This window comes from Zingiber officinale, chromosome 11B, assembly GCF_018446385.1.
Source record: "Zingiber officinale cultivar Zhangliang chromosome 11B, Zo_v1.1, whole genome shotgun sequence".
NCBI classification, from domain to species: domain Eukaryota; kingdom Viridiplantae; phylum Streptophyta; class Magnoliopsida; order Zingiberales; family Zingiberaceae; genus Zingiber; species Zingiber officinale.
The window spans coordinates 16,896,880-16,911,869 of NC_056007.1; positions in this window are offsets into that span (position 1 = coordinate 16,896,880).

The window sequence follows — 14,990 nt, forward strand, 5'->3', positions numbered from 1 at the left end:
CTGGCTGCGATCCGCTTGACTCCTTGTGATTGGTTCGAGCTCAGAAGACACCAGTGAAGACTGTGATTTCATTGGTGTGAGTTCAGAGAACCAGGTAAGGAGGAAGAGGGATTGGCTGCAGCGATGATTCTGTGCAGTTTGATCACGATCCGTGACAGCGGAGGACAGAGGCTTAAGAAGCAGTAAAAAGCGAGAGGAAAGAACAAGAAAGTAAGAAGAAAGAAAAACGTTCTGTTGATCGTTGTGGTGTGCTAAGTTCTTGAGCTCTCGGGTGAAAAAACTGCGATCTGTGAGTTCTCTGTTTCCACTGATCCTCGCGTGGTTGTAAGCTTTAGTTCATTCTTCTTTGCCACCGAGCTCTGTAAGTTTTGTGCTTTAACATATATATTTCTTGAGACTTTGTGGAGAGGTTACTCCACCGAGAAGGAGAGCTTTATTAGCCGGAGTCATCCGGGGTGTGATGTAACGCCCGCCCTCCCTGCTACCCTAAGGGACGGGGCTACGATACTCTACGTATAAATTTTTCTTTTTAAAACAGCGGAAGACTTAAAATAATTTTTATAGTTTTAATAAAACTTTTCTTTTAAATTTCTTTTGAACTATACTATCACATGGCATCAAAATCATAACATCAAATCCAGTGGAACCATAATGTCAAGCCACACATGTTTAGGTATCACAAGTCATAAAATACCAATGCATAGTTCTTTAAAGAAACTTTAAGCAGGTTCTTATTTATTTGGTTGCCTAGTCACTGCCACACACATCTTCGTTGCCCCTCCTGCTGCTCCTCTAACTCATCCAGCTTTTTCCTTTATCTGTGGTACAAGGAAAGTAAGCTATGAGCACTCATGGCTCAGTAAGTTCCTTTCCTACTCACTAAAACCAACAATCAGCACATAATCAAGAATGCATCAACAAATCATAATCTCAACTAATCATGACATAACATAGCATTCTATTCAAGCATATCATGCATCATAATATAATCACAACTAGTCATAGCATATCAAGCATTACCATGGCCGAAACATATACATAGTGCATTGCATAAAACATAGCTAGACATGGCATAACAAACAAGTATTATGGTATATCAAAGCATGGCCGAAACATGTATATCAAAGCATCATACTATGGCCGAAACATGTACATCAAGGCATCATCATATCTATGGCCGAAATCTATATATCAAGCATCAACAAATCCATGGCCGAAACATGTCTATAAGGTATAGCATGAACATAACATAATCATACCTTATCATGGCATATCATAATCAAGAGCATAACATGAAACATAGCATAATCATAAGGTGTATGCAATATGATTTTGGAAAACATGTATCCGAAAAACATGTGTATGTCTCATGATCTTTAAAACCATTTTCTTTTACATATATACTTGAAAGTAATCTCAACATAAGGGGGATCCCGGCTATGTACCACTTACATATTGCGCGCAACCTTGTAGGTCCAAGGTAGCAAGTCTTGAACCCTACGAGGTAAACATACTAGGCCCTTAGTCCTAGGGGCACTTAGGAGCCCATCCCTAACGAGGTCCTTAGTCCCCGGGGCGCTTATGGAGCCCACCCTTGGTACAAGCCACTCACACATAAAGTAAAGTACATGTCATACATATCATGTATCATAAAAGCATGCATCACTTAGGCACACATCATATCATAAAGGTATGCATCACTTAGGCATACATCATGTCATAAAAGTATGCATCACTTAGGCATACATCATATCATAAGGTATGCATCACTTAGGCATACATCATGTCATAAAGGTATGCATCACTTAGGCATACATCACATCATAAAGGCATGCATTACTTAGGCATACATCATGTCATAACAATATGCATCACTTAGGCATAGATCATAAAAACATGCATATCTTAAGCATAAAGCATATCATCAAGCATGCATGATTTAACCACATAGCATATCATGAAAGTATGCATATTTTAAGCACTAACCATGGCATCAAAGCATGCATAATTCAACCACATATCATAACATAAGCATGCATATTTTAAGCACAAAGCATATCATATCATAAAAGCATGCATATCATATCATAAGTCATAAATCACAAGCATACATTTTAAGCATAAGGGTGTATCTTGTGATTATCCTATCATAGGAAACATGGTATCATATTTATCTTGGTTTTAAGCTTCCTAAACCCTTGTGGCCGAAACCCTTTAGAGCTCAATTTAGGTTAAACACAACATCCAAGCATGTGGCACCTAAATTATCATCATAACATTTTCATAGGAAGCATTATAAACATGATTAACTTAGTTTCTAAGTTCCTCAAGTCCCTAATTTCATATGGCCGAAACCTTAAGGTGTGAAACAAGGTTCCATATGACATAAAAGTATGGACAACTTTAAATCATATTTATAACATTTTTACCAAGGAACAAGGTAAACACATTTGACACATTTGAATTAGTTCCTAAATTCTTTAAGCCCTTAACATATGTCATGGCCGAAATTTAACAAGTTCTCATTAGGGCTACAAACAAGCATACAAGCATGTGAACTTGGACTAACATTATGTATAAATTCATACAAGGCATCATACAATAGTTATGGCCGAAACATACCCTAGCATCATTTTAGGTCATAAAACAACATATAGCAATTGCACCTTGGCTTTCTACTTATCATATTTCATATAGAGTGACATGAGCATATTTAATTTAAGTCCTAGGGTTTCTAGCGCATCCATTCCTTCATGACCGAAACATTCAAGGGTTCATTTAGGTCATGGAAAAAATTATACAAGCATGTGAAACAATCAACACATTATCCTATTTTCATAAGAAGTACTTTTAACACATTTGGTTTCATTTCTAAGGCCTCTAGGTCTTTTAAACCCTACTTGGCCGAAACTCACAGAATATAAACTTGCTTCAAATAGCCTAAAAGCATGAGAATTTATACAAGTTTCATAGCATGTATAAGGACAAGCATAATGAGTATACATATGAATTGTGTCTTAGGCTTTCTAGGTTTCTTTTTCTCTTTTTCTTTTATTTTTTTCTCATGGCCGAAACCTACCATTCCTTAGCTAGGTTTTTAAGTGGCCTAAAGCATGAAAAACCTATGTAAGTTTCATGGCAAAAGTTACTAAGAAACATATATACAAATTGGTTCATGAACAAGCTAGGACCCCTTGTGGTCATACATATTATATGTCATGCAACTAATTTTTCTACACCCTAATTAAGCATGAGGGCATTAAACAACTTACATATCTAAATAGCACAGAGGTCTTGAGCATATTAAAATTTTGTTTAAGCTTTTCTAAGATATCCATCTCATCATGGCCGAAAAAAAACCTAAGAAGGAGTTCATGAAATTCTAGCAATATTCAAGCATACAAATCCTTTAAGATCTTTGTATTCTATCACATGAGCATGGTTATTTAAATTTAAAGGTCTTCCTAACCCTAAACCCTTTCTTGACCGAATCATATGAGTGGGTTTTCCTTTAGTTTCAAGTATCTTCTAAGGAAGAAAAACTAATACATGTTCCTTAATATTTCATAGGGAGAACCTTGTACTAGTTGGGTAAAACAATAAATTTCCCTAGCCTCTTAAGAATATTTTTGGCCAAAATTCTAGGGTTCAGTACTCCTCTGATCAAGCATCATATAGGTATAAAAGCATGAAGAAGAACCCCCTTTCATAGCATAGAAAAATCTATCATGTAGTGAAGACTAGTTTAAACACCATTAGATTTTGAAAGCTCTTCTTGGCCGAATTTTCTCAAACTTGTTTCTAGGTTTTAAAATCTTCATAAAATCCAAAAAGCACATAAAAGCCTTGTACCACAGGTGAGGGGAAGCTTACATCCTTTTCTCTTGTGGATCTAAGGTATGGTGAAGAAGAAGTAGTCTCTTCTTCTAGTTCCTTTCCCTTGATTCCTTTGCTAAGTCCTCCTTGTATCTTAGGCTTTCTTAGGGAAAACCTTGGCTTGGGGCTGAAGATGGAGGAGAGGGGGAACTGAGGTTTCGGTGAGGGAGAGGAGAGAATGAGAAAAATGAGAGAAAATAGAATTTTCCCTTTACATATTCTCTTTTATGTTAAGGGGGAAGAGGTAGCAAACTTAGTTTTTGCTTTCCTTCTCCCTTAGCCCTTTTTTTTTCTATTTTATTTTTATTTTTATTTGTTTATTTATCCTCATCATTCATGGTGAAATAAGGGGGAATGAATCCCCTTAATCCCTCTTTAAGTTTTCGGCAAAACCAAAGAGGAAGAAAGAGAGAAAGGGAGGAAGACAAGTTGCCTTTCTCTTGCTCCTTTCTTGTTTTCTTTTGGCTAGCTTTTACTCTTACCTTTATCATGAGTTTCCCTCCTTTGTTATCAACATATTATTCCTATCCCAACTGGTTATTATCCATTAATTCTATGAAATATAATATAAGAGGTTCAAGGTTCAATCCTTGACCTTCACTTCTTTTTATTTCATTTTATTTCTTTTTGCTTCAACTCACTTCCTATTATTTTTCTAAGGCAAAATCCCACATTCATATATTTATCTTACAAGCTTAGTGGGTATTACATGTGATCTACCGAAGATCAAGGGCTCGTCCACCTTACGGACACGCCGAGGAGTAGGGGCAAGTTATCCCCGAACCTCGTAAATCAGTGTGTTAGTGTGCTTGTTTCCTTCTTGTTTTAGTTTTCTAATTCCGTTGTGCTAACAAGTTTTTTGTAGAAGGTTTTTGTTTAAGTTTTTAAGAGGCTATTCACCCCCCCACCCCCCTCTAGCCATCTAAGATCCTAACAAGTGGTATCAGAGCCTGGTGCTCTTCATCTGGACTAACATCCTAAGGAGCAAGAAGATGGCCATGAAGGAAGGATTCAGCACCAACAGGCCACCCTTCTTTGATGGAGCAGATTTCCAGTATTGGAAGAGCCGCATGGAGTATTACCTCAAGACTGATATCTCCATGTGGTTCTCGGTCAAGGAAGGATTCACACCACCGAAGGACGAAGAAGGTAAGGAACTCGATTCATCAAGGTGGTCTACTGAACAAACTCGTAAAGGGCAAGCCGATGCCAAGGCAGTAGTCACCTTACAATGTGGGATTGCCAAGGACCAACTCGTCAAGGTAGGTCCATTCTCGAGTGCAAAAGATTTATGGAACAAGCTTATCGAGCTCCAAGAAGGAACTCGAGATTCTCGGATAGCCAAGAGGGACCTATTCTTGAATCAACTACAAAATCTCACCATGAAGGAAAACAAAACGGTAAGTGAACTACATGGGAGGTTCAAAGAGATCATCAATGGTCTCCATTCCGTGGATGAACGCGTGGAGAATCGTGATCTAGTAAGGTACGCTCTTAAATCCTTTCCAAGGAATGCCTTGTGGTCATCTATGGTAGATGCCTACAAGGTTTCCAAGGATCTTTCCATTGTTAAATTAGACGAATTCTTTTGTGAAATGGAACTTCATGAACTTACTAACAAAGGTCAAAAGGAGAAAGGTATAGCTTTGGTTGCAGGAGAAAAGAGCAAGGATGGGAGAAGAAAGAAAGAAAAGAAGAAGGAGAAAGAGATTCCTTTATCTTCATCCTCCTCCGAGTCCGATGATGAAGGTGGATCATCATCAAGCGAGATGGCAAATTTTGTGAGGAAGATCATGAGAAGAAGCAGGAGATACAAAGGTAAAACTGTAGATCAAAATATTGATAAGTCTAACGTTACTTGCTATGAGTGTAGCAAGAAAGGACACTATCGGAGCGAGTGTCCAAAGCTAAAGAAGAAGGAGGAAAGGGCCAAGAAAAAGAAAGCCCTCAAAGCCACATGGGATGAATCTTCCTCAAGCTCATCGGAGGAGGAAGAGAAGAAGGAGAAGAGTACTCGACAATTGGCACTCATGGCAAGGGAGGAGTCCGAGTCCGAGAGTGATGACTCAAGCACTTCAGCCGCGGCTTCATCATCTTTGGATGATGAAGAGGTAACCTCTTCTCACTTAGAAAAATGTTATAAGACTATTACACATTTGTCTACCTTGCTTAAAAAATCAAAAACAGAAAATAAATCATTAAAAGAAGAAGTAGAAAACTTGAGAGCTCTTAGGGAAGATGAGGTTGATGACCTACATCTAGAGCTCCTTGAGGATGAGAACAAGGCCTTGAAGGGTGAGGTTGAGAAACTCAAGAAAATGCTTGAGAAATTCTCAACTAGCTCTAAGACCCTAGACATGATTCTAAATGCCCAAAGGGCGGTCTACAACAAGGCTGGATTAGGATACCAACCTAAGGAGTCTAGCTTTATTTCTTTAGTGTCAAGAACCCAATTTCATAGATCGCATGTTTCTAGGGTTCATGAGACTAGGAAGAAGGTAACAAAGGCATGGGTGCCTAAGTCTTTCATTGTAGATGCATTAGGTCCCAAGATTTGGGTACCTAAAACATCTATCTTTCGTGTCTTGTAGGCATTGGTAAAGGGGGAGCGTCTATCAACTTGGTTTGTTGATAGTGGATGCTCCAAGCACATGACCGGGGACAAGTCACTATTTTCTACCATTCAAAACAAAAATAGAGGTAATGTGTCATTTGGTAACAATGGTAGTCTTAAGGTTATAGGAGTTGGAGACATTCATATATCCGAATATCTCCAAATCAAGAATGTCCTTCTAGTCAAGGGGATGACTTTTAATCTCCTAAGTGTCAGTCAATTGTGTGATACGGGTTACACAATTGAGTTTCATTCAAGTCAATGTCTAGTAAAAAACATTGACACACTTGACACGGTACTAGTAGGCACAAGGGTAGATAACATTTATCAAGTTTCTTTTAAAAGTGCTACTAATGCTCTTGCTAAGTGTTTCATGTCAAAAGAAGAAGAATCGTGGCTTTGGCATAGGAGGTTGGCTCATGTGAACATGAAGAATATCCGGAAGCTGGTCAACAAAGGTTTAGTGCGAGGCTTACCAAGCATCAAGTACCAAAAGACCAAATTGTGTGATGCATGTCAGAAGGGTAAGCAAACTAAAGCGCCTCATAAAGGTAAAAGCGCTGTAAGTACAACTACTGCCTTAGACTTATTACATATGGATTTGTTTGATTGCAGTAGTGTTATTTCATTAAATGGAAGTAGATACTGTTTAGTGATTATTGATGACTTTACTAGGTTTACATGGACATTCTTTTTGAAAACTAAGGATCAAACCATAGATATTTTTATTTCCTTTTGTAGAAGAACTGAAAATGAAAAATCAACAACAATTAAGACCATTAGAAGTGATCATGGTGGGGAATTTCAAAATCATAAGTTTTTAGAATTCTGTCAAGAAAAGGGATATAGGCATGAGTTCTCTACTCCAAGGACCCCACAGCAAAATGGGGTTGTGGAGAGAAAGAACCGAGTCCTACAAGAGGCTGCACGAAGTATGCTCAATGAGTACTCACTACCGAGTTACTTATGGGCTGAAGCTGTAAATACAGCTTGCTATGTGCAAAACCGAGTCCTGATACCTAGGTTTTTAGGAAAAACTCCTCATGAACTTTGGTTTGGGAAACCCCCTACAATTAAACATCTTAGGGTGTTTGGTTGTAAGGTGTTTATTTTGAACACCAAGGACCATCTTGGAAAATTTTCGGCCAAGGCTGATGAAGGGATACTGGTCGGGTATTCGTTCACCAGCAAAGCCTATCGAGTCTACAACAATAGGACTAAATTGATTGAAGAGTCCTCTGATGTAGCTTTTGAAGAAATCCCTAACTTAAATGATCAATCAAGGGATGTAGGAGAAATTCAACTCGAACTTAGAAATCTAAGTTTGAATGATCAAAATGAAGAAAGAGTTGAGGTTGACTCTGATGATGATGAGCAAAGGCAACAAAGAACTCAATCTGATCCTTTGCCTGATATTGAGTCCTTGCCTGTGCCTAGTGAGACCATTCATGAGGCACCATCAACACCAAGACAATCTAGGATAGCCACTAGTCATCCCCAAGACCAAATTGTGGGAGACATCCAACAAGGAGTTAGGACTAGGTCATTCTTTAGAAATGAGTCTAATGAAGTCGCATTGATTTCAGAGACTGAACCAAAATTAGTTGATGAGGCATTGCGCGATCCTGATTGGATCATAGCTATGCAAGATGAGTTAGGTCAATTTGAAAGGAGCCAAGTGTGGGACTTAGTTCCTAGACCTAAGAAGACCACCATTATTGGAACTAAATGGGTCTTCAAAAATAAGTTAAATCAAAAGGGAGAAGTTGTAAGAAACAAGGCAAGACTTGTAGCCAAGGGCTATAGTCAAGTCGAAGGTCTCGATTATGATGAGACTTATGCTCCCGTGGCACGATTAGAGTCCATTCGTTTAATGCTAGCTTTTGCTGCACATAGAGGTTTCAAGCTCTATCAAATGGACGTTAAATCTTCCTTCTTAAATGGCTTTATTAAAGAAGAAGTCTATGTTGAACAACCGCCGGGGTTTGTGAATACCGAAGCTCCAAACCACGTGTACAAGCTCAAGAAAGCACTTTATGGGCTTAAACAAGCACCTCGAGCTTGGTACGAAAGGTTGTCAACTTACCTACTAGAAAAGGGTTTTGTGAGAGGTCAAATAGATCCAACACTATTTCTGCGTAGAGATGGTGAAAATATTTTTGTAGCCCAAGTGTATGTCGATGACATAATTTATGGCTCAAATAACAAGGACTATTTGAATGAATTTATCACCCACATGGAAAGTGAGTTTGAGATGAGTCTAGTAGGAGAATTGACATTCTTCCTTGGACTTAAAATCAAACAAACTCGAGATGGAATTTATGTCCATCAGACGAAATACACTCAAGAGATGCTCAAGAAATTCAACATGAGTGACTCTAAGGAAGTGTCCACTCCAATGGCAAACACTCGTCTGGACAATGATGAGAGTGGAAAATCAGTTGATCTAACGCAATATAGAAGCATGATCTGTAGTCTTCTATATCTCACAGCTAGTCGACCGAACATACTCTTTGCTGTGGGCATGTGCGCTAGATATCAAGTCTGTGCCAAGGAATCTCATTTAATTGTAGTTAAGAGAATTCTGAGATACCTTAAAGGCACAATTAGAGTAGGACTGTGGTACCCTCGTACGGAGTCTTTTAATTTGATAGGCTATACCGATTCCGATTATGCTGGATGCAAATTGGATCGGAAAAGCACTAGTGGGGGTTGCCAATTTTTAGGATCATCATTGGTTAGTTGGTCAAATCGGAAGCAACATTGTGTTGCTCTCTCCACGACCGAGGCTGAATACATTGCCATGGGAGAGAGTGTATCACAATTGTTGTGGATGATTCACACTCTAGAAGATTATGGACTTTCATATAAGGGAGTGCAAGTGTTGTGTGACAACATTAGCACAATAAACCTAACGAAAAATCTAGTCCATCATTCTAGGACCAAACACATTGAAGTGCGTCATCACTTCATTAGAGATCACGTAGCTAGGGGAGACATTGCACTCATATATGTTGAGTCAAAGTCAAACCTAGCTGATATTTTCACCAAACCCCTTCCGGAAAATGAATTTAGTCATTTAAGGATGGAATTGGGAATGTGTTTGGCTCAATAAGTCATTTTGACCACATCATGATCAATAAGGACAACTAAAACTACAAGAGAAATTGGGAAATTAATTTGGGCAACTTGGGAACATCTCACACAAACTATAAGGTTTAACAAAATATTTTTGTTTGCTAGAAATGGGGTGAGATGCTAGGATCAACCAAATTATTCAAAATGTATCATGCATCCCTTGAATAATTAGGTTGAAGAGACATAAATTGAGTATGGGGAAGACCATTACATAATTCATGTGTATTTGGTTCCTAGATCTTACTCATATATTCCAACCAAGGAATCTTGGTTGGACTTTTGCCTAGGAATCATCTAACCTTGTTGATGTGTTGATTGATACCCTTGATTGATACCTTCTTGCTTTTGATTGAAAATAGGACAAGTTGGTGAAGAAATTTTGACATATTTTGACAAACTTGTAACTATTCATAGCAAGGATATATTTTGAACCGATAGTCTGAGTCAGATTTATTACCTTGGTTCACTATAGAACATAGTTTCAGCAAACAAACAAAACAAACTTCTCTGGTTTTTGAAACTTTGAGATTCAACACATTTGTCATGCAGTGTCTGAAACTTTCGAGCCCTAAATAATTCCAAATCATTAGAGCTCATCATTAGGAAATATTCATTGGTATCATTGAATATAATCTGTGGGCTCTTCAGATCCCAGGTTCTGAACTTGGAAGTTGCTGAACAAGTTTCAGAACTTTCGATACGAATTTCAGAGACTGAAATCACTGATTATCAGACACTGATCGGTCCAGGGACCGATCAGGATGCTATCTGATCGGTCTCTACGACCGATCAGGAGAGTTCCGGTTCTGTCACCTATCAATCGACCTCTGATCGGTCCGGGGACCGATCAGGAGGTTCCCTGATCGGTCCCCACGACCGATCAGGAGGCTCTGGCACGCATCCACCTCTGATCGGTCCAGGGACCGATCAGGAAGCTCCCTGATCGGTCTCCATGACCGATCAGGACTCTCCCTGACCGATCAGGATGTTCCCTGATCGGTCAGGATTTCTCCTGATCGGACAGCCGTCCGATCATTTCATCAACTGTATACCATCAGTAAACCATTAAAACTTCCCGATCTCTTCTTTTCCTCTTTCACGCGGAACCCTAGCCGACTCCTTCCCTCACCTCACTCCTTCTCTTCTCGTTGCACGCGGACCTCTAGCCGAACCCTAGCCGAAGCTCTAGCCCTCGGAAACTCTAGCCAAAAGTTCAATGGCACCAAGGTAACTCGCTACCTCTCTAGAACTTGGCATTTCGGTTTCATTTCTCACCATATATGTTTTTTTTTTGTGTTGGTGGCTCCGGTGCTCACTCATTTTCCCATTTTACCACTTTGTTAACCCTTAGAAAGAAAGTAGTGGGTGAAGGGACCTCTAAATCTAAGTCACCTGAGAAATCCAAGTCCCAGGCACCCTCCCGACCTCAACCTTCCTCTTCTTCAAGATTCCCGAACCGCCAGTTTGAGCAAGCATTTCAACAGAGGACATTCAAGCTGCTTCCATGTCGATCTGTGGATCGAAAGTACATGGATGAATTTTGTCCCTCTGTATCCGAAACCCTGGCCTATTATAAACTTGACTTGGTAGTCTACTTAGAAAGGGACATCAACCTTGACCTAGTTTCTGAGTTCTATAACAATCTTCATCAGAACAGTGATGGTGTTTATAAAACCCGAGTCGCTAAAAGAACTATCGATTTCTCCATCAGAGAATTCTTTGGGTATCTAGGTTGCCGTATGTGTTCAGGAGATCCTTTTCCCATTTATCCTGATTTACCAGAGTCACTACCTCCTCCACTTGATGTATCACCTGACACTATATATGAGTATTTTTTTGGACACCCTAGACCTGATGGACTAGATGAGCTAGATGTTGACTTCCCTACTTTTGCAGCCTTGAGATTATCTCCTCAAGACTACATTCTTTTTAAGATTGTCACGAACTGCCTTCTTCCAATCACATCCAAACCTCTAGCAGAGATCCGACCATACCACTGTCTTATGCTTTATGGTTTACGTCGGCGTCTCGATTTTGATATCATGTCGAGCATCTATTCTTCGATCATCTCTTATTCTCAGCCTAGCAGCTCCACTGTTTATATGCCTTATGGGCATATAATTACAGATTGGCTCGAGACCCTTCAGATTAATGTCTCTAAGGGTAGAATAGTCAAGATGGTCAGACAGAATTGCAGACTTGGGAAGCGGGCATTTTCCAAGTCTGGAATCATAAGACAAAATGGGGATGTTCGGTGGAAGGATGGGAGAGCACTAGGTGAGTTACCACGGGGACCTCCACGACAGGTTGCTCCTGTTGCTGCTCCTCCTGCTGCTGATGATGGAGAGGCTGATACTGATCTGCGCTGGCAGATCGCCGAGCTGGAGAGTCACTTTGATCGACACGATGAGCTACTGGCTGCTGAGCTCCATGGACTGCGTGTTCGGATCGACCAGCGCTACGATGACTTGGCAGTCAGCAGCTGGTGACGCAGCAGCTACTTCTGGGCTGGATGGCCAACTACCCACCTCCGCAGCGTTTCTCGGGCCATCCACCTTCGAGCTCCAGCATGCCGCCTCAGGATTACGTGCCTCCCGCAGATGATGATGATGCTCCTCATGTTGAGGACATTGATTGATACATTCTGTTTGCCTGTCTGTGTTTTGGATGCTATTCTGTTGGATATTTTTGTATGACCTGGATATTTACTTATTTCATATATTTATGGTGCTCATTTTCCTGTTTTTCTTTATGTGTCATTTCCTATTGGCTATTAATATGCTGTTCCTATGCCATGACTTGATTGTATCTTATCTCTTTCTTACTGTCATATTATACACTTAGAGGGAACTCTAGGTGCAAGATAGTATGGGTTAAGGGGGAGCCTTTTGAGTTTTGTAACCTCATTTGCACCTTTTCGGTGTTTGACAAAGGGGGAGAGGATACCTAAGTTTAGAGATGTATGAATGCTTGATTTTAGGAGAGAAGATAACGGGAAGGATCTTGATTCCCGTTATTGACTTAGTGGTGTATCCATCTTAGGGGGAGGATCTTGATTCCCCTAAAATTATGAAAATAAGAACATTTCTGATCTAAACTTAAATCGTGTTGTCAAACAACAAAAAGGGGGAGATTGTTGATATAGTCTGACCTGGCTGTTGTTTTGATGTTGACACGAATTTAAGTTTGTATCAGATGTTAATTAAACTCGGTTTGATTAATGATCAAGGTTGATCAAGTGGAAGGGAAAAGTCCAAGTTGGAAACTTGGCACGCGAAGTCGGAGAGGGCTTGGTAGCTCGTTCTCCGGACTAGGTCGGAGAGGGCTCGGTAGCTCGTTCTCCGGACTAGATCAGAGAGGGCTCGGTAGCTCGTTCTCTGGACCGGACGAAGTCGGAGAGGGCTCGGTAGCTCGTTCTCCGGACTAGGCCGGAGAGGCTCGGTAGCTCATTCTCCGGACTGAAGTCGGAGAGGGCTCGTAGCTCGCTCTCGGACTAGGTCGAGAGGGCTCGAGCTCGTTCTCCGGACTAGGTCGAGAGGGCTCGGAGCTCGTTCTCTGGACCAGGTCAGAGAGGGACCTAAGTGGACATTCCATGGTACATTGGATCGGTCGGCAGACCGAGGATACTGATTTGACAATGGATCGGTCGGCAGACCGATCCAGTGAAATTGTGAAACTGAGTTTTCATGGATCGGCCCGGTGACCGATCGAGAAACACTCAAGAGCACATCAGTAATCTGATCGGTCGCATCGATCGAAAGTAGCACACTGAGGTAATCTGATCGGTCTGCGGACCGATCAGGAGAGGATATTGCGAAGAGAAGAAGGCATGGATCGGTCATGAAGACCGATCCACCTGAAGCCCGATCGGTCTCCACGACCGATCAGACAAGCGGTGGACCGATCAGGATATGTCCTGATCGGTCCATGGATCGGTCTGGAGACCGATCCACACACAATCAGACTTGTTATTGTTTCTGCGATTCCTCCACTGCATTTGATTTACCTGATATATGTGATATAACCCTCTGTGCTGTTAGCTTTTGAGTTTGCAGGATCACAGGTATCATTCAGAGCTTAATTTCAAATTAAGTCCATAAGAGGAATACAACAAATGGCCTTTCTGCTGTGATTCGCGGCGCATGGTGCATTTGAAGCATCAACGGCTACTGGTGTGATCTGGCTGCGATCCGCTTGACTCCTTGTGATTGGTTCGAGCTCAGAAGATACCAGTGAAGACTGTGATTTCATTGGTGTGAGTTCAGAGAACCAGGTAAGGAGGAAGAGGGATTGGCTGCAGCGATGATTCTGTGCAGTTTGATCACGATCCATGACAGCGGAGGACAGAGGCTTAAGAAGCAGTAAAAAGCGAGAGGAAAGAACAAGAAAGTAAGAAGAAAGAAAAACGTTCTGTTGATCGTTGTGGTGTGCTAAGTTCTTGAGCTCTCGGGTGAAAAAACTGCGATCTGTGAGTTCTCTGTTTCCACTGATCCTCGCGTGGTTGTAAGCTTTAGTTCATTCTTCTTTGCCACTGAGCTCTGTAAGTCTTGTGCTTTAACATATATATTTCTTGAGACTTTGTGGAGAGGTTACTCCACCGAGAAGGAGAGCTTTATTAGCCGGAGTCATCCGGGGTGTGATCTACCGAAGATCAAGGGCTCGTCCACCTTACGGACACGCCGAGGAGTAGGGGCAAGTTATCCCCGAACCTCGTAAATCAGTGTGTTAGTGTGCTTGTTTCCTTCTTGTTTTAGTTTTCTAATTCCGCTGTGCTAACAAGTTTTTTGTAGAAGGTTTTTGTTTAAGTTTTTAAGAGGCTATTCACCCCCCTCTAGCCATCTAAGATCCTAACAAGGGAGACTTTGGATCGATCGGCTAATCGATCCAGAGCGTCTCTATGCTCTGGGAATTTCCTGAATCGATCGGCCGATCGATCCAGGGCTTATCGCGCGAAATCGCAGCTCCCAATCGATCACCCGATCGATTGGAGGCTTTGAATCGATCGGTCGATCGATCCAGAGCTGTTCTGTGTGATCGCGAGCTTCTCCCAATCGATCGACCAATCGATTGGGCATAAGCCAATCGATCGGCTGATCGATCCAACTTATGGTTTTTGCCCAAAACCTAGTTCAAAGTCCCCTAACCCAACATCCGGTCAACCATGACCTGTTGGTACATCATGCCTAGCATCCGGTCACCCTTGACCTGCTAGGACTCTCTAACCAAGTGTCCGATCAATCCCTTTGACCCACTTGGACTTTTCTCCTTGTGCCAAGTGTCCGGTCCTCCATGACCCACTTGGACTTCTACCAAATGTCTGGTCAACCTTGACCCATCTGGATTTCCTGTGCATGACTTCACT